The sequence below is a fragment of the Ambystoma mexicanum genome, chromosome 9 (genome assembly GCF_040938575.1).
Source record: "Ambystoma mexicanum isolate Mex_15411 chromosome 9, UKY_AmexF1_1, whole genome shotgun sequence".
In the NCBI taxonomy this organism is placed as follows: Eukaryota; Metazoa; Chordata; class Amphibia; order Caudata; family Ambystomatidae; genus Ambystoma; species Ambystoma mexicanum.
This window is the reverse complement of record NC_090931.1, coordinates 547622254-547650211: the sequence shown is the minus strand read 5'-3', so window position 1 is coordinate 547650211 and position 27958 is coordinate 547622254. Positions and strand designations below refer to the sequence as shown.

Genomic DNA, 27958 nt, shown 5'->3' with positions numbered 1-27958 from the left:
TCCTCCAGACAGACGCTAACCGACATCCTCTTTGTCGTTCCCTCTCCAGATCTATGGAGCCCTCATATGGTCTCTGTTCACTCTCCTCCTCTTCCATTCATGTTGGCACCCGGTGGGAGGTCCCTGTGGCCACCTTCCGATCTTCTAAGACCATCATCAATGTCTAACTAAATGGTACCGTCATGGTGCAGGGCTCTCAGCCCAATCTCCTCTTCCTTGATACGCGTCTCCCGCGTCTCATCAATTTCCTCCCTTCTCCTGCCACTCCTACCACCTCTCTGGCCCCAATGCCACCTCAGTCTACTGCTTCTGCCCACTCTCGGGCCCTTCTACTGCCTCCGCTGGGTATACCTCACTCCTGCACCCCACCCCAGAAGTCTTTCAAATGTGACAACATGCTCCACGTAGCTACTCTCAACTCTCGCTCTGCTGTCCAACATTCCTCTGGCATCTGCCACCTCCTCAAATATCTTCACCTGGATGTCCTCATGCTAACGAGGCCAGGTCACGGCCAGCTCTGTCACAAGTTTTGACACACTCCTCCCAGAGGGCTACAAGATCCTCTGCAAGCCCAGAACCAACCGGCCCAGAGGTGGAGTGACCCTTCTCTCTCCAGAATGGGTCCCGGCTTCCATCATTCCTACGCAGGCCTACTCCTCTTTGAATGCCTGGTCTGCAGGCTTTTTATCTCTCCCGGCCTCGCTCTTATTGTGATCACCATCTACAGGCCACCTGGCCAGGTCACCCTTTTCCTCTCAGAAAGGGCGGACCGCTCCTCTCCTTGACCTCTCAACTTCTCCTCAGAGACCTCAACATGCACCTGGATGCTACTAATCTCTCATCTGGGCTTTTCTGCAAACCTATGCGACTCTCTACCTTTCTCCAGCATTGGATCTTTCATGGATTCACATGCTTAGAATATTCCCCGTCGTCAGGCTGGGAATCCCCGGTACATTATATAGACCCTTTCCCGTAGGAAAACTTTTTCGACGCTTATGCGTCCTATCCACCTCGTTTTGTATCATGCGTGCCCGCACCGTCAGGACGTCATGATATAAATACAGGCTCCGCCCCCGTGCTCCCTCAGATTTCAACCGTCTTTCAAAGTAGTGGGATCCTCGTGTTTACTACTAGTGAAAACTAGGTTGTTTTTTCTGTTTCGCTTCGGCGAAGTTCAAATTCTGGAGAATTATGTCTGGAAAAGCGTTATTTCGCCCGTGTGCAACATGTGGCCTCAAACAAGTTTATGAAGGAGACGGCCACATGGACTGTATCTACTGTCTCCACCCGCACCACACGGCGGATACATGTGAGATATGCCAAGGTTTCTCTCAAAAAACCCTTAAGGACCGTAAAAGAAGGCTGGTCGACTGGTTTAATGACGGAGCAGGTGCCTACCCGGCTTCGGAAGTTGGCTCCACGGCCTCCAGGAGCAAGTCGGAGCCTCCATCGAAAAAGGTACGGCCAGCGGAAATTCGCACTGAGGACAAGCATAAGGGGAAACATGCTGGATCTTCCTCATCACATAAAAAGCCCTCCTCCTCCTCATCATCTAAGACGGAGAGGCTAGCGCTGTCAAAATCCTCCTCAGGGGACCGTCCCAGGTCTTCCATGAGTCGAGATGCTTCAGCCGGGAAGTCGGCATCGAAATCGACGACGAAGTCTAAGGGCTCGACGACGTGCTCGTCGACCTCGGTGTCATTGACGATGCATATTACCGTTCAGGCAGCAGCGGTTGGGATTCCTTCGTCGACGGAGACTCAATCTATGGCTTAGCTTCCTTGGTCCCCCCTGAGGTCTTACTGCAGCCAGACACGGCCTGCTCGGCGGAAGGAGAAGGCGATACGGTTCTGCAGCCATCGGATTTAGGCTTACAGCCTTCCACGTCGGCGACGACGACGAGTGCGAGCGGGGGTACGGTACCTATATCATCCACGCTACTGACCCCCCAGACGGTTTTGTCTCTGGATGTGCTTAATACTCTTCAGAAGCTCCTGCAACGGCTGGATACGCAGTTCCCTCAACCTGGGACGTCATCGTCACTTTTTTCTGTACCTTCCGTCGACTAGCAAATTTGTACGGCTCGCTCGACGACTAAACACCCATCGGCTCCCCAGGTGGTAAAAGATCGTCCTCGAGCTCAGGAGGAGGGTGAGTTGTCAGAGTCCGACTCTATACCGGGTGACTCGGGGTCAGACATCTCCCTATCACCGTCGAGGGACCCAACATGGAATTCGGATGTAGAGTTAGAGTCTACGAGGAGCCAGACACAGCCATCTCCCCCGGATGATGTGGGAGCCTTCCATGCAATGATGGGAAAAGCTTGTTCCGAGTTCGGCTTGATTCCTGAGGAGCAGAAGAAAGACTGTTTCCTTTTTGACCACATGGGTCAAAGGAGAAAATCGGTATTTGCCATCCCAATCCTGGACCACGTGTGGCAAGAAGGTCTCAAGACGATGCGCCATCCGTTCTCGGAGCCAGCCATAAAGGGACGGATCGAGAAAAAGTTTAAAGCTCCGGAGTCCACTCCAAAATGTCTAACATCACAGCCTCTGTCTGACTCGGTGGTGTCGGCGGCAGCGGCTAGGAAGGCCAGGGTACAGCAAAAATGTTCAACGCCACCGGAAAGCGAGGCTAGGAGGCAGGACGCCTTTGGAAAAAAGGTGCTCTCGGTCGGAGCGACGACAGTAAGAGCAGCCAATTCCTTAGCGATCGTGTCACGATATGATAGAGAAATGTGGCACAAACTAGCCCCTATCCTGGAACACCTGCCAGACGAACACCGGAAAGCAGCTATGTTACTGGTGCGGGATGGCGAAGAGGCCTCGAACCACGCTATTAATATCGCAGTTGACCTAGCAGAGTCTGGTTTCAAACAAATCAACCATGGAGTAGTGCTTCGTCGACAAGCGTGGCTCAAATGTACTACTTTCCGTCCTGAAGTCCAGTACAAAGTCCTTGACATGCCATGCGAAGGGGAACACCTGTTTGGCGAAAAGGTTGATGAAGCGTTGAAAGGGATGAAAGAAGACACGGATACTGCTAGGTCCCTCGGCGCCCTTCAAACGGGTAGAAACTTTCGCTCTCTTCGCCCCTTCAGGGGTGCTTCTGGAAACTCCCGCTTTGGAGCCTCGAGGGACCGTGGATTTAACAGGCCCTCGTACTCTTCACAAGGGTTCAGACGAGCGTCCCAGTCGGCACGTAGAAGCAGGGACTATCAAGCCTCCAGACGGCGAGGCTCGGGTCCGTCATCAACGAAGAACAAGCAAACCAGCAACCAATGACGGCCTTCGGAACGTCCTGGGGGGGTCGAGTATCATCACTTCGACCGATGGAAATGCATCACCACAGATCGATGGGTTCTAGACACGATTCGCATGGGTCATGCGCTACAATTCAAAGACAAGCCTCCACGTCTTCCTCCTTTATTCTCGACACTGCCCCACCTCCGAATCCTACGACAAGAGGCGGCGCTTATGTTGCGAAAAGGGGCGGTAGAGAGAGTTCCTGTGGCACAGGAAGGACAAGTTTATTCCAGGTTCTTCGTTGTCAAGAAGCCAAACGGCAAATGGAGGCCCATTCTCGACCTGAGGGTACTCAACAAGTGGCTAAAGAGCCTAAAATTCAAAATGCTAAAGCTCCAAGAGGTTATCAGGTCGGTGCAACCCATGGATTATCTATCATCACTAGACCTTCAAGATGCTTATTTTCACATCCCAATACGCCCACGACACAGGAGATATTTAAGGTTCGTCGTCGGGAGAAAGCATTTTCAGTTCAAGGTCCTCCCGTTTGGGCTCAAGTCCTCCCCCAGGACGTTCACCAAGTGCTTGGCCCCTATAGCGGCCCATTTAAGAAAGGATGGTCACCATGTCTATCCATATCTAGACAACTGGCTGGTCAGAGGTTCGTCCAAGGAACAAACACGAGACAGTCTAAGGGCCACAATGTCCCTCTTACAGGAACTGGGCTTCACAATAAACTTCAACAAGTCCTCCGTAGAGCCTTCGAGGACCTTGGTCTTTCTAGGAGCGGAGTTTCATACACACACAAGCCTGGTGAGACCATCCAGCGAAAGAATTCAGAAACTTCAAAGCAAGGCGTCGGAATGGAGAGGCGGTACCAAGGTTTCAGTGCGCAAGTACATGTCCCTGCTAGGGACCATGTCGTCCTGCATTCCGTTGATAAACAACTGCCGTCTGTTTATGAGACCTTGCCAGGAATTTCTAGCGGACCGTTGGGCGCAGAGCCGAGGTCGCTGGTCCGACAGACTGGTCGTCGACGAACAACTAGTTCAAGCACTCTGCTGGTCGAGAGTGTCTACTCATCTAACAAAAGGAATGCCTCCACTGGAACCAGAGTTCCAAAAGACGGTGGTGACGGATGCATCGCTAAGCGGATGGGGAGCTCATCTGGATACGTTACAGGTACAAGGCCAGTGGTCGTTGCAGGAGTCCTCCCTGCATATCAACCTGCTAGAACTGAGAGCAGTGCGATGGGCTCTGAAATCTTTTCTTCCTCAACTGAGGGACTCGGTGGTGCGTGTCATGACGGACAACACCACTACGATGTTCTACTTGAGGAAACAAGGAGGGACACGTTCCAGGTCCCTATCGACGGAGGCACAGAAAATCTGGCATTGGGCCCTGCAACACAACATGCAAATCTTAGCGTTCCACCTACCAGGCGTGAGAAACGTGGAAGCCGATGCCCTCAGCAGAGAAATGAACGAAGTTCACGAATGGGTGCTGAACGACCAACATCTACAACAAGTATTCAAGAAATGGGGACACCCTTCCATAGACTTGTTTGCGACGAAGAACAACAGGAAATGCCATCAGTACGCAAGCAGATGGCCTCAGCAGGGCTCACTGGGGGATGCGTTCTCCTTCCCATGGACGAACAAATTCCTGTACGCATTCCCTCCATTTCCCCTTGTACGGAGGACGTTGCAATGGATCCTCAGGTACCCATGTCGGGTAATTCTGGTGGCCCCGTACTGGGCCAGACAGGTGTGGTTTTCAGACCTACTACACTTAGCGGTGGCGGAACCGATGAGATTCCAGAAGACCCCCGACCTTCTGTCTCGACAGGAGGGTGTCGTTTGGCATCACGACCCGGACAGCCTCAAGTTGACGGCCTGGCTCCTGACTTCGCCGAATTTGGTCGGCTAACGATTCCGGAGGACTGTCGGCGTATCCTGCAAGCGGCAAGAGCACCTTCCACAAACGCCTCATACGGGTACAAATGGAGGAGTTTCTGTCAATGGTGTGAGGATCAACCAGGTTTGGTCCCGCAATCGATTAAGCCGGAACAGCTCCTTCCATACTTGCTGTTCTTAGCTCAAAAGGGCCTGTCGGTATCGTCAATAAAAGTACACCTAGCAGCCATTTCCAGGTTTACTCGTCGACGGCATTCGGCACCATTGTTCAGCGACCGCCTGATTAAGCACTTCCTTAAAGGCCTCTTTCGGAGTTTCCCTCCAGAGAAGAAATTTCCGCCGGAGTGGAGCCTCAATCTGGTCTTAACGTCTCTTATGAAGCCTCCTTTTGAGCCAATGTCATCATCGTCTCTAAAGTTTTTGTCGTGGAAATTGGCCTTCCTGGTGGCCATCACTTCAGCCCGACGTATTTCAGAAGTTCAGGCTCTAATGGTAGACCCACCATACTTATGATTTTTCAAGAACAAGGTAGTCCTAGCCACTAACCCGCAGTTCATACCAAAAGCTCCTTCGGTGTTCCATAAACACTCCTCTATTGTGTTGCCTACGTTTTTTCCGGAGCCATGCTCGGGAGCGGAGCGCATGCTACACACATTGGATGCAAAAAGGGCTCTCAAGTTTTATCTTCATCGTACGCAACCGTTCAGAGAAACGAGACAGCTGTTCGTGGCCTATGGTTTGGGTGCTAAAGGAAAAGCCATTTCGAAGCAAGGACTGTCAAGATGGGTGTCATCTACCATTTCGTACTGCCATTCCAGGGCAGGGAAGCCTCTTCTACGACGGCCAAGAGCTCACTCAACTAGAGCAGCGGCATCGTCGACGGCACTGTGGGCCGGAGTCCCTCTGGGGGACATCTGCATGGCGGCTACCTGGGCGGCTACACACACCTTTACCCGCCATTACTGCCTGTCGCAGCAACATGCCGAAGATAACCGGATGGGACAGGCGGTGCTTCGACACCTATTCCAATAAGGTAAGCCCCGGCTGAGGGGTTGCATCCTATGGAATTTATGACTGTATGTGGTTCGTTTTCCTATGTTAACGATTACTGATGTATACATGATCATAGGGAACGGGCTTTGCGAACAAAGTATATGGGTTTGCATGCACGCCTCCTCTTTGGGGGTGGTACTGCTATGTAATCTATTCTAAGCATGTGAATCCATGAAAGATCCAATGCTGGAGAAGGGAATAGTTTCTTACCTGTAACTCCATTTCTCCAGCATTGGTATCTTTCATGGATTCACATGCGCCCACCTGCCTCCCCTGAACATGCAAACCGGTTCCCCCACTACATTGGGGGCCGAAATCTGAGGGAGCGCGGGGGCGGGGCCTGTATTTATATCATGACGTCCTGACGGTGCGGGCACGCATGATACAAAACGAGGTGGATAGGACGCATAAGCGTCAAAAGTTTTCCTACGGGAAAGGGTCTATATAATGTACCGGGGATTCCCAGCCTGACGATGGGGAATATTCTAAGCATGTGAATCCATGAAAGATACCAATGCTGGAGAAATGGAGTTACAGGTAAGAAACTATTCCCTTCCATTCTACCCTCTGGTCTGACACGCTCCGCTGGGGACACCTTGGATGTTCTCATCTCCTCAGACATCCCCCTCTCTCTATCCTTCTCACCACTCCTCTCTCTTCGACTTAACACTTTCTGCTCTCCTATCACCTAAAACGTCTTGCCCCTAAAGCAAAGCCTACCCCAGCAGTGCCACCTTCTTCTGTCATTCGGCCCATGAAGCGAGTGTCGGTGGACACATTTGCCTCTACTTTCTCTGCTCCTCCTACGGCTGACTTGCATTCTAACACTGCCCTTTGTATCCTGCATCTTTATATCTCCAACACTCTGCACATTCTTGCCCCTGTCATGAGAATTCATCTGAAGCCGACCTCCAAGTGCAACTCTTGGTACGACTCCACCCTCACCACCCTGAAACGTAAGTGCAGAGTGGCTGAGAGTCAGTGGAGTATTTTTGGCGCATCCTCTGACTAATTGGCCTGCCGCCTGTTCCAAAGGCAATAAAGACTGTCCTCTCCAAGAAGAGGGTCCGTATCCAAGCCCGCGTCTCTGTGGCTTCTAACAGCTCGGCCATACTCTTTAAAATTTGCAAGGAGCTGGCACATCCTACTGCAGTCTCCACATCTCCTGTTCCTTCCCAGGTCCTCTGTACGGCCCTGGCCTCTCATTTCACCACCAGACACAGGGCATCCTGTCTTCTCTTTCCTCTTCCTCTCCCTCTACCTCTCGGACCCCCTTTGGCCACCTCTCACTCTCCTCCTTCCCTCTGACAACACCTGATGTCTCTAGACAAGTGCGATCTATGAAAGTGTCATCCAAACAGGTGCCCCCCTGCTCCTCCAGAACCATCAAGGACCACATTGCAGAAATCAGCAAAGGATGGAGCAAGAGTGGCAATCACTCTTTAGTCACAGGATCTTTCCCCTCTCTCCTCAAGCACTCCCTTGTGCAGCCCCTCCTAAAAAGTCTTCTGCCAACCCTACATGTCTTGAAAACTATCGCCGGATCTCGATCACTCCTTTCCTGGACAATCTCCTGGTAAAGCTGGCAATCTCGACAGCTTACTCTACACACTGAATCTGTTGGCTGCCTATATGACCATCAGTCTGGCTTCAGAGCAGCCAGAGGCACGGAAACTGCTCTCCTGAACACTTGTGGAGATCTCCTCAGGTCTATCCTCTCACCCTGGCTCTTCAATATCTATCTTGTCCCTTCCCCCTCCGACCCTGGATCTCTGCCTTCTCTTTTAACTTTGTGTTATGCAGATAACACTCTGCCCTCTTTCAGGCTTCCTTCAGCCTCCTCTACTCCCTTGCTCGTTCCTTCTCATTGGGACCCCTGCTCCCACTTTCCCTCTCACTCTGGCCGCCCTGCTTGGGCCCTCTACCCTCACCTTCCTATGAGGCAAAAACCCATGGCGTCATTTTCGACTCCACCCTCATCACATCACGGACCATGCCAAAAATGCCCACTTCCAGCTGCACCTCCTCGTTTCACCCAGAAGCTCACTGTCTCCGGAGCCCTGCTTCTCTCCAGTTTGGACTACTGGAAAAGCATCTTTCTCAATCTGCCTACCTCTACACTTCGCACCCTCTAATCCAGAACAGAACTGAAAGACTTATCTTTGGCCTCAAGCCTAGGGACCGCATCTCTGCAGCCTTGAAATCTTTCCACCAGGAGGTGGCTGCAAGTATGAAGTTCAAGACCCTCTGCTTAGTCTTTATGGGGCTTGAGCCCACACTACATTCAACTCTAGAGCCCTTTGCTCAGCTACCTCCAAATCTGAGGGTCAAGCGCTTCTCCAGGCAGAGAGTGGGGGTTGATCTCTCCCCTCTGCAGATGTCTCCCTCTGGAACAGCCTCGCTGCCCTTCTCAGACTTGAGCCAGACCACCTGTCTCGTCCTCCCTATGTCTTCCCTCCCTTGTCTTGTGGCGCCTAGAAACACGTGTGTACAGGTGCATTATAAATGCCATGTCATATCCAGCCTCGTTCAAGGCAGGTCTAGCTGAAGCGTTTGCAGTCGCACAAGGTCTTATAAAGTCCATTGTCTCCCACATCGACACGGCTAGCAGGGGCCTCTGCTTTGGTGTCAAGCTGAGGCGGACGGCGTGGATGCACATGAGTTTTCCTCAGATGTGCAGGACACGGTCCTCTGCCTCTCTTTCGAGGGGTCTTATTTGTTCCACTCGTCAGCGGATGAAGAGTTAACCAAAAAGAAGACCTCTAACCAGACTGCAAAGTCCTTGGCGATCCTAGCGAAGCCGGGGCAGAAATCCTTTCCTCAGAGTCGGGGCTGGTCAGACTTCAAGCCCTGCTCATTTGGCGGCTCAAGGGGTTTCGCAACAGGGGTGGTCGCCAGCCAGACCGGTCACCCAGCGAGCATAGGAGGAAACAGCAGAGAAACTGTTTTTTTTGTTTTTTTTTATTTTTTTTTTCTCATCCTGTCTACTCCTTAAATGCTTCAAGATGATGATTCCTGCTCACATAGCAGAGTCTCTGTGTGCACGGTACTGGATGTGTTCTTTAGACCTAAAAATTGCACACCTACATGTCCCCATTTTCCAACCGCATCGCAAGTTCCCACGGTTCACGATAATGTCACACCATTTCCAATACAGGGTGCTGCCTTTTGGCCTCCATTCGGCCCCTCGTATGAGTGCAGTGGCTGGCCACCTTAGTTTGAACGGTCACCGCCTATACCCTTATCTGGACGACTGGCTAGTGAGGGCCAGCTCTCCCGAGGGGGCTCTTCACTCCTGCCAATGGCTGGCGGGTGTACTGCACCAACTGGGGTTTTCCCCCTCAACCAGTGGAAGTCGCAGTTAACACCCTCCCAGGACCTCGTGTTTCTAGGCGTCTGGTGTGGCACTGTTGTTCAGAGTGTTTTCCTCACAGCTGACAGGCTACAGACCCTCCGTAGGGCATTTAACTACGTTCTGATGTGAAGGCATCATGAACCAAAACACAGACAACAGATTCAATGTTCAAAACAAAATGGTTTATTAAATCAAATGTCAGGATGGTAGAAGGCCTAACCTGCCCTATGCTTGAGTAAGATTTCCCTACCTGAACTAAACTAAGAAAAGTCTGTCAGTAGGTTCAAGTGAAAAGTCTGTCTGTGTCCAAAACCTATCCTTGCCCTCACAACGAAAGCTAAACGTGTAGGGATGTCGATAATCAAAGAAATGGTGTTCAACACAAAGTCCTGAGCTTCTCCCTGCTCTTTGCTTCCTTTCCAGCTCCAGGCAATACAGTTCCACACAATCCTCGGGGTTCCCTTCCCCAAGTTCAGAGCAATACAGTTAAAAAGAAAAGGGTCTTGAGGCTTGATTCTCAAGACAGCGTTTGGAATTCCTCAGGGTTCGCTTCCCCACGACTTCAATGCAGCAATTGATATTTGTTTGTCTTTGAACACAAATCTAGTCCAACTTGACCCTTCTTCTGGTTTGCATCACCAGCTTTCTTGTAGTGTTCCTTCTTCATATATTTCACAATGTCTTTGGCTTTCACACTGCAGCTCTCCCTGTTCTAGGTGCAGTTGTTAGGCCTAATGATCTACCCATCACAGGTCGCGCAACCAGCACACACATGTTCTTGTGTTTTTACCCATTGGGTACAGATGCACCTTCACTTGGATTCTATTTGTCGGCCTCTTGTCTTTGCCATTTGTGTTAGACACCTCTTTGCCAGTCTTTGGCCTTGCAGCACTGTGCCTATTCATAAAGTTCACTGGGTTGTGGTGGTCTAGTTCATGCCCCACCTTTCTGTTACACACTTTCACACTTGCGCTCTTTTATGTAGGTGGCTTTAAATTGGGAACTTTCCCTTTTTGTCTGTCATCCATTATTAGTTTTGCCCATATTCAATATGCATAACTTGGTTTTGTTTTGAGTTTTCATTCAGTTCGGTATCCAATATATATAATTCAGCATTGTTTCAAGTTTTCATTTATTCAATATGCATATTTTAGCTTTATTTAGAGTTTTTATTCTGTTCGACATTCAATAAGCATTATATGGCAGTTTATCTATACACAGCCTTCTTGAGGCACCTTGGCTTTGAGTGACCTCCCAGACACTCGCCGGTTATCGGTGTCCTCTTTGACGACCCCTGCTGCCTTCGGTCTGCTTCTCTGGTCGGCAGGCTGTCCTCTCTGAGCCTTGCTCGCACTCCTGGTGTTTGCCTGTACACACCGGTGGCTCCACTTCGCCTACATGGACGCGGACAGCGTCCCTTCTTTCCTGCTTGCCTGCAGGATCAGCAACATGCTTCCCAACACTGTTGCCCCCACACCTGTGGTAGCCCCATAACTTAACTTGCCTTGGGTTCCACACCTCCTCTGGACATCGGCTGGCATCCTGGCTTCCTTGCAGGCCCCACCACGGCTGCCATTCTTACGTCCCAGGTCTCCTGCTGGTCTTTCCCACACAGGTGTCCCTGTTGCTGTTTCACAAGTCTCCCTTTATACGCCTGCAACTAATCGACAAGTGGCAGGTGTGGACTCCTAATTAGACTTGCCTGACTATAATTAAAGGGACATGCCTGACCCTCAGAGCACTCTGCAGGCATCTTCGTCCCAGTACCAGACTGGTGAAGTTTTGGAGTGTTCATTACACTTAGTCGCCTCGTCACAGTACTTTCACATGTCAAATGTGGTTAAAGGAGGGCAGAGATTTTACGGTAGCCTATAAAGGCAGGGGGGAGGTTGGTCATCAATAAGAAAAGGGATACCATGTCTCACCTGTGGACACCCCAAACCCCAAGGATCCTCCACCCAGGCGATCCTCCCTCTCTTCTACACCCCCAGGATTGCGATCCAAGAGCAATGGCCTTTCCCTGGCCACCTGAGATCCAGGGGGAGGGGTGAGAATTCCCTCGGGTTTGTCACACTATCCAACTCTATTACCTCAGCATGGTGGTTCCAACACCTATTGGGACTCATGGTTTCGAGTGTGCTGATGGTGCGGCATCCCAGACTCAAAATTAGATGCCTCCAGCTTGCATCTATTTGGACCAGGAGGTGGGTGCACAGTTAGACTGCCCATTCTCCCAGCCCTTCTTACAGACCTTCACTGGTGGCTCCTCGACAGCAATGTGGCAGCGGGAGCCCCCTTCTCTCAGCCGGAGCCAACGCTTGTGACTCTTCCCTCCTAGGTTAGGGCGCCACTCTGGACAGTTACTCAATTCACGGCTCATGGTCCAGGGTGGCGGCCTGCCTTCATATCAGTCTTTTGGAGCTCAAGGAGGTGGGCCTGGCTCTCAGGGCTTTCCTACCTGTCATCAGGGACAAAGGCGGTCCTGGTCAGAATGACAATTCGACAACTATGTTCTACTTGAACAAGCATGGGGGGGGACCAAGTCCGCTCCCCTCTGCATCGAGGCAGTTTCCATCTGGGAGTGGGCTTTTCGGAATGGATCTGGATCTGTACAGTTCATCTTCTTGGAGACAGCAATTCAGGGGCAGACAAACTTATCTGCTTGGGGTACAGCACATCCGAGTGAGCATTACACATCAACTCCTTGTTGTCTCTCTTCCAGATATGGGGGTTTCCGGATCTGGACCGGTTTGCTTCTCCTCAGAACTCCAAAGGCCCCCTCTTTGCATCATGGGCAGGGCGCGGCCAGGGATCCCTAGGGGATGCGTTCCAGCTTTGTTGGCATGAACTGGTGCTATGCGTTTGCCCTCCCTCTGCAAGTTTCAGGCCTTTGTGGGATGCACCCTGATCCTAATTGCCCCCACTGGCCATCAATGGCATCGTTCTTTGACCTCCTCCAGCTGATGTTGCAGGGCCCAGTCCATCTTCCGGTCCTTAGCAGGAGCTTCCTCCCACAACAGCATGGGGTGGTGGAACACTCAAACCCAGGCAAACTGACAACTGCAAGATACTACATCTGAAACTTGTACCTACCCCTTGTAACAGTATCAACCTTATCATGGTGTACCATCCACTGCATGAAATATCTAACTTTAATGAGGGCCTGCTCCAGCTTCTAAAAACCACAAACTGTCCAAACTGCTGCATTCCCGTGGTGGGCGATCTTAATAGATGGCTCCATGACCCTAGAGATAAAGAAGCAGTCGCCCTGTAAGAGGCTCTCCTTAAAATCGATGTTAAGGTTGAGAATAATGAACAAACGGCAACTTGAGGAAATATCCTGGACTAGGTGATCTCAAGAAACCGAAACGTGCTTATGAAAAACCCTCTCCATGTTTATGGTTCAATCATTGCATAATTGGCTTTACTTTGTCTACAAGGCATCCCTAGAAAACCTCCCAATCATAGGTGTATAATCGCAACTTCAAAAAGGTTTAACCTTACCACCTCCAGAACTGCCTTAATGAAATGTTCACCACTGACAGTTCAGACACCCCTGAGCGACTAGTTGAGACGTGCAACAACACCCTGACTAGTATGCTGGATGAAGTCGCCCCTATGACGATGAAATTAGTGAGAGAAAACTGTAGTAATAGTCTCTCCCCCCTCCCCCTCCCAGATCTCATAATCTTGAAAAAAACATAAGAGAAGTGCGGAGCAAACTTGGCTTAAACATCCCACTGCCCTTAATGAGGATGAGGAAAACTGGAAGTCACTCGAGTCCGCCTATTAACTCAAAATCATTGTTGCAAAGAAGAACTTTTTCAACGAAGAAATTCTGGGAGCTAAAAACCACTCAAAGCTCTTTAGGTTTCTCCAGAGGTTTCAAAATCTCAAAGCCTTAGCACACCCTGTACATCCCACAAATCAAGACTATGATGACATCCAGCAAGCTTTTGCCAATAAAATCAAAATAGCAAGTGATCAAATTCAGACCTGCAAAATAGCATAGGCAACCAGGCCCAGCCTGCTTCCATGTGCAAACATGAAAGACAATCCAACTTCGCCTTTAGACATGTGACAAATCTTACGATAGACTACATCTTGTCCTCAATCCACCCCACTTCATGCCAATATAACAACATTCTGGTGAAATTAATGCTGGATAACAAAAAGGAATGAATTCCTTTTCTTTCCAGATTTGTGAACTCTTCCTTTGATTGCCATCTAGTTCTGGAAACTTTTAAAGTTGTCACATTCCAGTTTGGTGAAGAAGGCGAGCCTGGACCCTAAAGATGCTGAAAACTTAAGGCCAATTACCAATACTAATTTCCTGCTGAAAATGGTGCATAAAGTAGCCACGAACCAACTGTAGGATTATCTTGAAGTGGCATCTATCTTTCACTGTAAGCAATCTGGTTTCAGAGCAGAGCACAGTACGGAGACTGTCCTCCTTGATCTGCAGACTAACATTCTCGAAATGGTGGACAAGGGGAAAAATGGGCTCCACCTCCTCGATTTGTCCGCTGCTTTTGACTTGCTTTTTGACATAGGGAATTGTGCCCCACAGGTGTCTAGTTGGATTAAATCATTTTATGGGCAGACAATCTTCAATATGCTGGGAAAGTGCTTCCTATAATCTGCCCCTATGAACTGCGCAGTCCATCAGGGGGCTTGTATTTCGCTGACTCTTTTTAATGTGTATATCAGACCACTTTTCCATCTGTTAGAGAACCATGGAGTCTCTTTTACGAATTACGCTGACACCCAGCTGATTTTGGAAATCAGCGGGGACCATGAAATATATACAAGGAACCTTGACTCCATTTACGGGGTCATTATCGGTAGGTCTATTGGTAGACGGAGCGAGTTGCTTAGCTACTGCCTGAGAGCTATTCTCGGCTTAGCCAAGAATCTAGCAGTGGCGTATCTAAGATGATCTGCTGTTGATCTCCATCAACACAGTAGCCACCCAATGTAGTTTCTTCATGATTAAGAAATAGGGAATGGCAGGAGGGAATCCCTAGCGCATATCAAATCAACTACATGGCAAGATTTAAATTACCCTGTGATTTGCAATTAATGAGGCTGCTAGATGGAAGCTGTATTTTGAACCTGCTAACTTAAACACAACTATGAACGGCGGGAGTGCAGTGAGTGTTCTTTGTGTGAGGCAGTCCTTTTTTTTCCATCTCTACCAACTGGAGGGTGCGGCTAACATTTAAAACAGAACCCCGGATGCAGGAGTGATGCGGGAATCTAGTGTGTTCTTTGTGTTCCTTGTGGATTCTGAGGAGCCCTCCACAGGATGGGATGGGACGGGACTTGCCATAGACCACGAAGAACTGCCGTTTTGGCATTCCTGGTTATCGGGTAACTTCTGATTTGCCTGTTATCCTGCTCTTTGTTTTGTTTGGCTGCACGTTCCATTAGAAGTCAAGTGGCTAATGGTGGATTGTGGTGGAGCGGCTTGGAGCGGGTTATATTAGTCTCCAAGGACTGCAAGTAAGTTACTGGCCACCGGCCACTCTTCGTTGGCACCCCTCCCCTCTGAACCTTGGTACTTCTGCATGATGGTGGACTTAATGTGCTGAAACCTGTAATTTAAAGCAGGAAAAGTGTAAGTTGGACTGTTGTCAAATAATAAGTATTTATATTTGCTCTTCCTGCAACCTTTGCCCACCACTTTTACGCCAGAGGAGGAGTGTGCCATGTTAGAATTACTTCCAAGAGCCGCGCTACTGGTGGTCTATTGATTTGCAACTGAATTTCATTACTCTACAACGCTTCTGACGGTTTTAAGTTTCGTGCTTTTTCCTGGTTTACGAGAGGGGGAGAAAAGCGGGGAGGGACAGACTAAGGCTGCTCCTTGAGCTGTCAGCGTTTGCTGTCTTCCCCCGCCCCCACCTCCCCTTCCCTCTCTGGGTCTCTGGAGGCTTTTCCCGTGGACTGGCCGCCTGTGGCCCTGAACAGTTCTTATCAAACTATTAATGCAGGGCGGTAGGTGGCAGTATTTGTCCCTCAGATTGCTGTGGCGCCCTGTGACAGTTGCCTTTTTAACCTTCTGTTATTTATGTATTGTCATATACTGGAAGGTCCCGCTGTATAGTTTGTATTTAGATACTGAGGTTTTTAGTGGCCTTGCGGCTTAGTTTTCTTACTCAATTTTACAACTGCTCAATTTTGCTGCTTTTTAGGTGCTTTTTTATTGTAAAGTATTGTAAAACAGTTTCTGTATACAGGGTGTGTTCAAGGTATTGTGCTGGGTCATTACGGATATGGTGAAAAGAAAAGCAAGGGATGATGGAAGACTGGGGGGGGCGCTGGCTAAAAGTGCAAAAGAAAAAAAAATTGAAAACGGCCCGGGAGCTTGCCAAGGTTAAGCCCCATCTTTTGCAAGCTCCCTTGATTCATATTTGGAAGATATGGCCAGCAGAATAGTGAATTGCCTTACCGTCACTGGAAAAAAAACACATGGGATGCGATTTCAGGCTCAGGAGGGAATTCCTAAGTTAACACTATTGAAGTGTATGGTTGTATTGAGGGGATGGGGGACTTGGGTGGCACAGTGGTTCCGGCAGTGGATCCACAGCAGCAGGTGCTTGGCGTTTGTATGTCTCAGGACCCTCTGCACCCTGGTACAGAGGTAGATAATATAGTAGAAGTGGAAAGGGAGGAGGTGGGACCCGGAATTCAAGAGGGTGGTGAGGAGGGAGGGGATAGCAACAGATTTACTGGTGAGTAGTTTATCGGCGAGAGCCCAGAGAGAGGGAGCGGATCCAGGATCTAAATGCCTCATTGTGGAGGGTGAAGGGGGGAGGGGGAGGTGATGAGCTCTGGCCGGAAGCATTTTTTTTCGATGCAAAGCTCAAGCCCCTTCAGACTAGACTGTCCTGGAGTCACTGCAGGTGTTGAAGTCTGGGGTGATGAATACACTGGCCATTCTGGATGACTCAGAGTTGTAACAAAAATATTGGCAGAAATAGGTACAGTTTGGGTCGGGCTTAGGGGCAATGCCAAACAGTAAGATAATATCCAGGGATGGGGGGCGGCAGTGAGCGTCCTGGCCCGGGTACTGAGGTTGGCAAATGATAAGGAAGTAACCCCACAGTTAAGCTCAGTAACTGCCAATTCTAATATCACAGGGACTGGGAGGTTTGACTCAAGCTTTAGGCATCCATTAGGGGACACTGGGGCTGTGTATATAGTAGTGCCAGAAAAAAGCATTTTGAATTTACCGCCTGCAGAAGCCCCTCTTGTGGGGATGATCATGGGTGTACTGGTGCTCCCCATGGGTGGACTTGATTTCATTCCATAGTAAGCTGGTCTCTCTGGATTTCTTCTACTCCAGTGCAGGGAGGGTGGCTGATTCAGGGAACGGCTTGAGTGAACCTGTCAGGGGGAGGGAAGCACCGAGCGACGCCCACGCATTGGGGGGGGGGGGGGGCTTGGCATCCATCTCTTGGTCACAGATTCTCCTCGGATTGGAGGTCCAACGCCAACCTAGGAAGGTTGAACCCACAGAGGGGAGGGGGCGCATACTACTTTGGGGGTTGCGCTAGCTAGTCGGTATGAGACCATAACCTCCTGTGACGATCTAGACTGACATACGGCTAAGTGGCCCAGCCAAGTTGACCAGATGGGTCGTGCAGGGAGGGGGGGGGGGCTTGAGGACTGAGATTGGGGGCAACAAACATGATCTAAAGCAGCTCCTTCGGTGGCTAGCTTGTTATCCTGGAATATAGCCGGGCCAGGGGGAAACCACTGTGGAGCTTTTAAAGACCCACAATATTCTTCTCCTGCAAGAGTCCTGGGCCTTGGAGACACCATTGTTAGATGGTTACATATCGTATGGGATCCCAGCCACAAAAAATGCTAGAGGAAGATGTTACGGGTGTCTGGCCATTTTGATCAAGGCCTCCCTAGCCTGTAGGGTTAGGGTAGTGGAGACTAATATGGACTAACTACAGGTGCTCTGCAATTTACCCCCTGGGGGGGGCCCGCTAATCATTTTGAACCTCTATACAGTCCCCATAAGACTGAGGCAGACGGGTTAGTCAAGGTGTTTATTGACGAGTTATTTTTAAACGGGATGAACCATAATGAGCAATGCATTTGGGGAGGAGATTTTAACCTCAAAATGGCTGCAGGTTTGCCAAAGGATCTATTGGACCCGTTGGAGGATTGGTCACTGAACATCCCCTTGCCCACGATGAAACATAAACGGGTGTGTGCTAAGGGCCTCCAAATGTGTTTGGCTCTTAGAATGGGGATTGCGCACGGTAAACTGACGCATAGCACCCGATATACCGGGCAACTTTACATTTAATAATCACCAGGGTTCATAGACGGATCAACTATTTTTGTCTCCCTAGAATTGTGGGATAGGATTGTGGTTTTTGAAGTGCTGATGGATGTCAGCCGTTATCATCACCCAATCTGTTTGACACTAAAGGGTGTGGTAGAGGGGTAGGCCTCCAAGACAACTGCCTTTGTCGGAGAACCGATCCATTTTACATAGTACTACAACTCCATGTCTGGTAGAACAGTTTACAGAGCTATAGGGGCATTGCCCTAGGGCTTCACGATGCATTATAAGAAGGATGCGAAGCCCCATAAAAGAGGGTGGTTTTGAGACCTGCACCAATGCTAAGAAAGCACTCTTAAGGGCTTGAAAGCACAGATTTGCACTAGGAGGGAGATCGCTCAGGCCAGACTACACTATCGTGGGGAGTTAAAGAGAAGAAAAACTGAAATTAAAGGGGGAAGTATGGGAGGGGGTGCCTCAAGGTGCAATGACCAGAAAGCGCTTTGGGAATTTGTGAAAGGGGGTCCAACCACTGTCAAAATGGAGGTCTAGCGGCACACATGTGGAAGATGCAGCATGGGTGGTTATTTTGGTATTCTGTTTGGTAGTGGGGGTCAAGTGGAAAGCCATGGGAGAAGCAACCCTCCATTACAGTTCAGGCAATAGGATGTGTCTCGGGCCATTACGCAACCGCCTCGTAACAGAGCACCGGGCCCTGATGCCATTGTTACTCATCTGGCTCCCACAGGGGCGTCGATCTGAACTGGACAGCTGCAGTCTCCACCAATGTGACGCGTAGTGCTGAGATGACGGACTGGACTGGCCCACCTAGCTTTGTTTGCTTGGCCCGTAGGAATATTCTTCTGCAAATGGAGAAAGGGAATTAACCACCCGTGGAGTTGAGCGTTAACCCACTCCCGCTGTTCTCCCCACTGATCACCTTTGATGTCCCCTCTTAGTTGGGGAGGACTGTGGGGGTGCCATCACCCGAAGGATGCTGTGAAGACTGGTGAGTATGGCGCTGCAGCTGGAGGTGCGGCGCGTGCAGAAATGATGTTCTTTACAGGTCCGGAGACGAGATGGATCCAGAATCAGGTGTGTAATAGAAATAAGTTTGTTTTATAACCTTGTCCCTTTCTTTCCTCTTTGTTTTAGGAGCTCCGGATTCGGGGCGTGGCAGAAGACTGGATGCAGGCTGCAGGCACGGTGAGCGTTACGCTGCTGGATGCAGAATAACGCAAAGCGTGTGTTGCTGGTCGGGCGTGGTTTAAAAAGTCTCAAAAGTAGTCCCAGGTAAGAAGTCCCTAGAACCACAGCAGAGTAAAAAATAGTCCTTGTAGAAAAATAGTCCCGTTCAGGCTTCATGTTGGATTGGAGTCATTTGCAGCATGGTCTGCCTGAGGTAAGTAATGACTATGAGCCTGGCGCCTAAGGCGCCAGGACTGAACCCAGATAGCCCCTAGCCGGGCTGCTGAGGTTTTACTAAATGTCTAGATGCCTGCTCCCTGGGCTGATGGGCTTGGTCCGGATGCCTGGGGGTAGGCATCATTACAGTCCCTTTGTTTCACCTTGCTGTCCTTTTGTTTCCCCTTAGGGGCCGGGGTTCGGCGAGGATGCAGTGAAAGCTGCGCCGACCCGTGAATAGGAATAGTACCCCCGGTGGTAAAATCAGGTAAGTCTATGGGGGTAAGTAATATTGCCTCTGTGTATTCCCTTGGCTCACCTTGCTGTTCTTGTCTTCCCCTTAGGTGCCGGAGTGCGGTGGGAGCATGCAGGAGGATGCGGTGGAATGTGAAGATGCTGCGAAGGCCGGTGAATTCAGCGCGGTGATGCTGCCGGCGAGGCGACATGCATAAAATAACTTCTTTCTTCCAGCTCGAATGCGCGATGGATCGGGAATTCAGGTAAGGATCAAAGGCATTGCTCTTGTTGTAATCTTTTCTCCTTCTTTCTCCCTTTTTCTAGGAGCTCTGGACTCGAGGCGGGCCTGGCAGAAGACTGGATGCAGACTTGCAGGCACGGTGAGCGTTACGCTGCTGGCTGCAGAATAACGCAAAGCGTGTGCTGCTCTTTGGGCATGGTTTAAATAGCCTCCAAAGTAGTCCCAGGTAAGTATTCCTCCCCAGCCCCACCCAAGTAAAAAATAGTCCCTAGGTAAAGTAGTCCCTTCCAAGCCTCCTTTGGCTTGGAGCTCTTGCAGCATGGTCTGCATCAGGTAAGTTTTAATCTTTGAGCCTGGCGCCTATGGCGCCAGGACTGACTCTCCATATGAGCCTGGCGCCATAGGCGCCAGGACTGCACCCAAATAGCCCCTAGCAGGGGTTGTTGGGCTTGCTTGGTATAACTTGATGCCTACTTCCGGGGTTGCTGGACTTGGTCTGGGTCCCCGGGGGTAGGCATCATGACAGCCATCCCCTCAGACCTTTTTCAGGATCATTTGGATCTTTGGGCCTTTTTGTTGTCAAAGATGTTCAATGCTTGTATGGGTACGGGCTCATATCCGCCCTTGTGGAAATTAGCTATCATCTTTCTCATCTTTAAGAAAGGGGACCCAGCAAGCCCTATGTCCTATAGACCCATCTCTCTACTGGACACCTTGTTTAAAATCTTTGTAAGGGTTCTGCTAGGGTATATGGAACCCTGGTTATTGTAGAGGGTGGTCCTCTCTGATGTCCAGTTTGGCTTTCGTCCCGGCTTGGGTACTATGGAATCTATACCTTTCCAATTCAGTTTTCTATAGGTAGGAGGGAGTTTAGCTGGCATTCATGGATCTGAGCACAACCTTCGACAAAGTGGATGGATCGAGGTTGTGGGCCGTGCTCGGCTCCATGGATTGTCCGGAGGCCATTTTGCTGGTATTACAAGAACTGCATAGGGTGAACGAGGCTTGTGTGCGAAGTGGTTTAGGGGGACACTGCACCGCAGGCTTTAAGGTAGGGTGTACGGTCCATCAGGGGTGTGTTTTAGCTCTGATCCTTTTAACCCTTTATATTAATGGGCTCAGTTTTGGTGGACACGAGGGCGGATTATCCGTATCTGGGGGGCAGGGCTTTTCCAGTCCTGCATACGCAGATGATACTGTGCTAATTGCCAGGACCCCAAGGGCACTCGAGGTGCTGATCTCTGCCTACGCTGCTTTTATGGAAAATCTGGGGCTCAAAATTAATACCAAGAAATCTGCAGTAATGGGATTCACGGGACGAACGAGGTCAGCAATGATGCATACAATGCTTTGTAATGGGGAGATAATCCCAGAGTCTAGGAATTTGACGATCTGGTGGTTATATTCTCAGACAATCACGGGTATTGCACACATTAAGAAACAATCAGCTAAGTTAAGCCAACAAGTGGGAGGGATCTCTCGATTTTTGTTCCGCTGCCATGGACAACCGTTGATGTTCTAAAAATCTACTCTGCTCAGACTAAAGCAGTGACCTTGTGTGGAGCACCACTTTGGAGTATCCAGAAAGCCCCTGATTTTCCAGGTGAAGAACACATTTTTTTAGAAGGCTATTTCTACTCCCGGGATCCACCCCCTGTATCTCTGTTCATAGGGAACTGGGAATGGAATTCTGGGAGGACCAGTGGGCTCTAGCACCTATAACCTTTTGAATTGGGCTTTGATCAAATGAATATGCTGCCCTATGTCACTTCATCATTAGGTCTTAATGGCCAGGGATAATTGGAGGAAAATCCTGTGGCTTTACTATATTAATGAAGCGTTATCCCGTGGAAATATTCAGGCACTTTCACCTCCAGATAATTTGTTCACCAAGGGCCAAATGAGGTCCTATAAAAGCAGACTGGGACAAGTGTTCAAGATGAAAAGGGATTTCATGGAGTTTGCAACCAACTCAGACAAAGCACATGCAGTGATCAGACTGGTGAAGGAGATCCAGAGATCCAGCCATATTTAATTTGGGGTTCCACCAAGCGAGATAAATGGAGTGGGCACCCTGATGAGGCGTGTTACCCAGCATGTGGCGCTGCTAGAGAGGACATAGTTCAACTTTTATTGTTCTGCCCAGCTTAACTGTGTCAGATGGTCAACCCTACTGCCAGTCCTTAGGTCCGCTAACATCGCACCTATAGGCCAGCAATTCTGTCTCTTCTGACGGCAGATTCTGTCCTGACAGTTTGGGCATTACTATCATTTCTGAAAAGAGCCTTACATTAAAGAAAGGGGCTGTTTATCTAATTGTTGTGAAAAGATTAGCCACCTATTGAAAAACCTGAGGAGTATTGTCCCTAATGAACTGGGAGTACTTTGTGGTTTTCTTTTTTCCCCTTTCAGCAACATTTTTGTATGTTTAAACCCTATGAACTACAAAGTATGCACCCTATGGAATTGAATCTGTATGGAATTTATAAATTGTTTGCAGTTAGTGATTTTATTCACTTTTATAGAGTTGCGTTTTGATTGGTATTTTTAATTTGGAAAATTGTGTTTTATAAGCAAGAGTGAGCAGCAATTTTATTTTATTATGCATTGTGTTTTTGCATGATTTGTGTGTTTGGTGGATTATTTTATCTGATTAAACCTATTGACTGAAATATAAAAGGCAGCACACACCCATCTGATTTTAAAAAACAAAAAAAGAATATTAAGATGTATGATTGTGAGCAAAACAAAGTGCATCTAGCATCAAAAAAGCTAGCCAGTTAATACTGAAACTTTAATTTTTTTAATTTTATTGGTTTACAAACAAACCTTTAAAATATCACAAAAAGAAAACAAGACTTAAGAAAATCTGTCCCCACCCTTCTCACATTCTCTTTACATATTCTCAACGTCTCGCCAGGCTTTATCGTTAAAGTCCTTTTAAACTATAAAGAGTCCAATCCCAACAGTTTTTCGATCTCATTTAGCAAGAACGTTAGTGGGATTAATAATTTCATATCCGTGCCATTAAACATTTTCTGCCACCATTCGTCTGCACTCGGAGAAGGATATTTTGCGATCCAGGGTCCCAAATGGATCGTTCTCACTGACTGGAACTTGCATCAGAACAATACCAGGTGTTTGAGGGTCTCCTTTTCTTTTGCACAAAACCTACAAGTTGGATTTAGGTTTGCATTACTCGACCATGCACAAAGTCGCTCTTTAGTCTTAAATGCATTCAAGCGAAAAAGCATGAATAATCTCCTTGCATTCGAGTCCGGAAAGAGTTCAAGATATCGTTGGAGACTGTTAAAGCCCCTGGCCTCAACTGGGACGTCCACCATAAGCTTGTTTGCACCCCGCTGTGAGCTAGTCAGTTCCGAGTCAGCCCGCCAGATTTTTATCTTTGCTAAGTTTGTATTTTCATGTAGCATTTTTAGTTCAATGTCGAATTCTACAAGCAGCCTTTCACACCGACTGATCCACACAGACAGGATGTCATTCTTATTCGAAGTTGCGCTGTGCAAAAATTCGAATTGTGGAATTTTCTCTGTAGATCTTGTTTTTCGAACTATAGACAGCATATTACAAGTTCTTGCATGTATTGATATCAATGATAACTCGTATCATATGTAAACTGTCAACATGCATTTAGGAAGTCACAACACTTTAGACCAATGGATGTTTTCAAGGGTAGACCACAGCTCGTGTGGACAGCCAAACACATTTTCTGCTGCATACGTCAAAACCAGGATTACTTTCTGTTGATAGAAGTTCATCACCGATTTTAAAGAGAACTTTCCGAATTTGTTGTTCAGGACAAGCGCTTGGCTGGCAAGTTGTCTGCACTTTCTCTTGGTCTCTAAGATCCATGGGCCGTCATAAATGCTTGCGCTTATCAGCATTCCCAAATATTTTACACTACTATATTTGCAGTGGTTCTTGCCCCAATTTCCAGGAAGCTTTTTTGCAGGTAGCGTTTGTTGCCGTTTTCAGGTTGTGGAGTAATAGGATCTCACATTTTTTTTATGTTGATCTCGAAGTGATTCAGTTTCACATATTCTTCCACTGCGTCTAATTTTCTCTGCAGACCTATTGGAGTTACATCCATCAGGATCAAATAGTCTGCATATAGGAGCCAACTAAGATGTGATCTGTATCTTTGGAGGAAAAGATCTCAACGTCTATGGCAGCTCCAATATCGGATATAAACGGGCTGAATATGGCCGCAGCCAAGGGGCATCCTTGTTTTGCATCCCTAAAAGTTTTAATCTCTGCAGACAAGATGCCAGTCTGGTCTAGTCGGATTCTGATTGAAGTCTCAGTGTGTAACTCTCTAATCGCTGCCAACAGTCCATCTGGGCAACCCCAAGCTCGCAATTTGCTCCAGGGTAATTCACGGTTGATGCTATCCAAAGCATAAGAGAAGTCAATGAACGCGAGATAAACCTTTGTGTTTGTTCTTAGAGCCTCCATTTTAATCAAATTCAACAGAAGGTTTAGCGCGCATCCTACGTTCTTCACAAATCCTGTTTGCCTCACATCCACGTGGTTTGACTTTATGGCCCACTCAACCAATTTTTGTTGTAACAAGGTTGCGTAGATCGTCCCCAACACATTCAGTAATGTTACTGGTCGGTAATTTTTTGGGCACGCTCTATTCCCTTTTTTAAAAATAGGAACCATTATCATGGATTTCCAGGACCTCGGCGTAAGGCATTGCAAGTTGATCCTTTCAAATGATGCCAAACGTATTTCTGCCCAAATATCAGGGTGTTTTATGGTGAAATTTGTTAACCCATCAGGGCCCAGGGGCTCTAGAACCTCTTGCCTTTATGATTACATTCACGATATCTTCTTTTAGGAAGGTTAACGCCCAACCCGTTTGGCGAACTTCAGGTATTTTTTCCGTGGATTCATTTTTCATGTATAACTCACCAAAATGTGAGATCCACTCAGCTTCGGTCACCAAGCTGGTTTGCAATGCCCTTTGTGGGGCCTTTTTGTTGTTAATTAGATGCCAGAAATCTCCAGTGTTTTTGTTTCGTAGACTATCCAACATCACTTCAGCGTCGTTTTGCAGCACTAGATATTTGTGCGCTTTCATAAAATTTTTGTATTTTTGTTTCGCTCTTGTGCGTCTAATCCTTGGTTCTTGCGGATCTTGCAGCGCATCTGACGCTTACTTTTTAATATTTCAAGGTAGAAACAATGGTTGCGCACGAAATTCAGATGTCTTAGACCTGCAGTTTTTGGATTAAACTGCATTAACAGAGGACAATATTCCACCGCTGAACTCTGCATGCAGAAATGTTCTGAAATCTGTGAAACTTCAGATTCATCCAACCTCAATCTTACTCTATTTGCTTCCACAAACCCTTGTAGGTCCAGCTTGAACTTATGATTTTCGAAGGTTAATAATTCCATTTGTGATCACTATTAGTCATTTGTATGACCTTCAAGCTTTTCACCCTCGGGTGAAGAGCCTCCGATACGAACATATAATCAATAGCTGATTTAAGATCTGCTCGCCGCCATATTGGTGCAGGTGGTATATCACCTAGGGTACATCCATTTAGCATGTGCATTTTTCTTACATCCATCTCCGCATGCCATTCTTTTGCCAATTTCGTCTTCTCGGGTTGCAAGTTCTTGAAATAATCTATATTAAGATCTCCAGAGATGATTGATTATACTGGCAAGGTTTGCTGCTTCTACCAAGACATCCAGAATTGTCGAAACTTGATCTACGTAAGGGTACTTGCCTGCTCTACTATGGTTCCAGTACAAGTTTACTAACTTTACTTGGTCAGTAAAGTTATTGAGTAGGTCAGGCTTTCCAATCACAGTAACTTGGATAAAAGGGGAATAATTTGTGATTTCTATAATCTGATAACCAGACTTTCGAAGGGATTGGGTCCTCCGACGTATTCCATATCTATGACGGATAATGTCCACAGCTGTGCTGCTTCGGAAAATCTTTGGCGTCTGCGTCGATGCGCCATCCCCGCGGACCTCCACCGACGTCACCCGATGTGATAAGTAGGCCGCTCGACGCCCGTAGCCTCAGTTCCGTTTTTTCCGTGAACGTGTTCGCTTTGTGAATCTCGGTACGCCTCGACTCGTTGGAGTTGCTGTTTTCTATTCTCGGTTTGTTGAACCTGTTCGGTTGGTTGTGAAGACCTGTTTGTGGTGATGTCTTTCTCGTCTTCGACCCTGCTTCCGGGCTTCAAGAACTGCGGGTACTGTGAGTCCAAGATGTCGGTCACGGACTCGCACGACGCCTGCCTCTGGTGCCTCGGGGAGGCCCACGATACGGACGACTGTGTCGACTGCCAGTCGCTCACTGCGAAGGCCTTGCGGGAACGCAAGAAGAAACTGTCGGTAGGCCGGGTGTCTAAGCCCTGGAAGTCGAGGTCTGCGGGGCTTTCGACCGATGACTTGAGGGGTGACTCTCCGCGTCGTCGTCGGAAGTCCGGTGGGTCTCCTTCCAGGAGTCGGTCTTGCCACTCCTCCGCCTCTTCTAGGCATTCCAGGAAGCACCAGCATAGGTCGCCTTCCCTGTCCTCTTCCGAGGACTCCGCCCGTCGGCGGGTCGCTTATCCCTCCATGCAAGCGACACCGGAGGAATGGGCTTCCTTCGGGAAGCAGATGCTAGTGATTCTGGAATCGCAGGGCACCGGTCCGTCTGTGCCTCCGAGTGGGGTCTGTCGGCACCGGTCGAGAGACACCGCCCGTACGCCTTCGGGCTCTGGTGGTCGGCACGGCTCGCGGGAGAGGTCCCGCTCGGACAAGGGTAGCCGTTCTCGCCATGCCCGTTCCAGGTCCCAGTCCTCGACGTGCTCGAGACCGCATGATCCTGTGCCTTCTTCGAAGAAGACGTCGACGCCTGTGGCGCCGAGGTCATCGAAGATTTCTCTCGAGGTTCAGTCTTCGAGGGGGTCGTCGGCACCCAGGTTGTCGAGAGACACGCTCGGAGCACAGGCTTCGAGGACTGTGTCGACGCCGCAGATGCTGGAGGCGTTGCAGCTGACGTCAACGCTGATTCGCTCGACGCCGGCGCCGACTCGCTCGGCGCCCTCGACGCCTTTTCTGCCGGCGCCGACTCGCTCGGCGCCCTCAACGCCTTTCGAGGCGATGGTGTCAGAGGGGCCCCGTGGCATGGGGTTTGCCCCTAAAAAGGCTATGGCTAAGGTCCGGTACTGCTTTGGTCCGCAGAGGTCTTCGTCTCCCCGCCTGGAGTACATTTCAGAGGGTGATGAAGGCTCTGATGGCGGCCTGGTTCCGGTTACGGTTCCAGGTGACCTTATCTCGGGCCATAGTCAGTTTGATGACCTGAGGCAGTCACTGCATGATGCCAGTGGACTGGACACCTCTCCGGAGGTGGAGTTTTGTCAGCCGGAGCCTGGCACTCATGCCGATTCGTCATATCGGCGCCTTATGTCTCGGGTTACCGAGTACTTGGGTTGGTCAGCTCCCCCGGGGTAGTTCGTTCAGGTTGATCTCACAGACATCCTTGATCTCGGTCCACCCACTGACCCGGTTTTGCCTTTTCATATGGCTTTGCAGAGAAGGGTGGCGGTGGCTTGGACTGCTCCGGAGAGTCTCCCGGCAGTGGGCAAGTATTTGTTGCGAAAATACCATCCAACCAGTAGCGACCCCGGCTACTTGTCTAGGCACCCCACCCCGGAGAGTTTGGTGGTGCAGGCGGCTACGGCCCCGGCAAAGCAGGCGTCGTATCCTACCATCCCTCCGGATAGGGACGACAAACGTTTTGACGACTGGGCCGAAGAAAGTGTTTTCTCTGGGAGTATGGCGCTTCAGGCGGCCAACTCCATATGTGCCTGGGCTCGTTTCACACACACTCTGTGGAACTGTGTTGCATTAGCGGCTGATCATATTCCCGAAGGGGACGAACGGGATGGTTTCCTTGCTATGGTTCAGGATGGCAAGGTGCCATGTGTGAGGCCGTTCAGTCGGGTTTGGACTTGGCGGATTGTGTCAGCCGGTTCATGGCAGCGAGCACCGTAATGCGCAGGTTTGCGTGGTTGAGGAAGTCTGGGTTCGCTCCTGAAGTGCAGTCCCGGCTCCTCAACATGCCCTTTGACGGTGAACACCTTTTTGGCAGCAAGGCTGACGAGAGCCTTGAGAGGTTGCAGACCTCCAAAGCTGCAGCAAAGTCGTTGGGCGCTGCAGTTC

At 49.3% G+C, this 27958-nt stretch overlaps 1 protein-coding gene across 2 annotated transcripts in view; it reads left to right on the top strand.

The window, feature by feature from the left end:
* CLTC (clathrin heavy chain) overlaps window positions 1–27958 on the top strand; it is a 1506669-nt gene that overhangs the window by 1365515 nt on the left and 113196 nt on the right. The window lies entirely within an intron of this gene.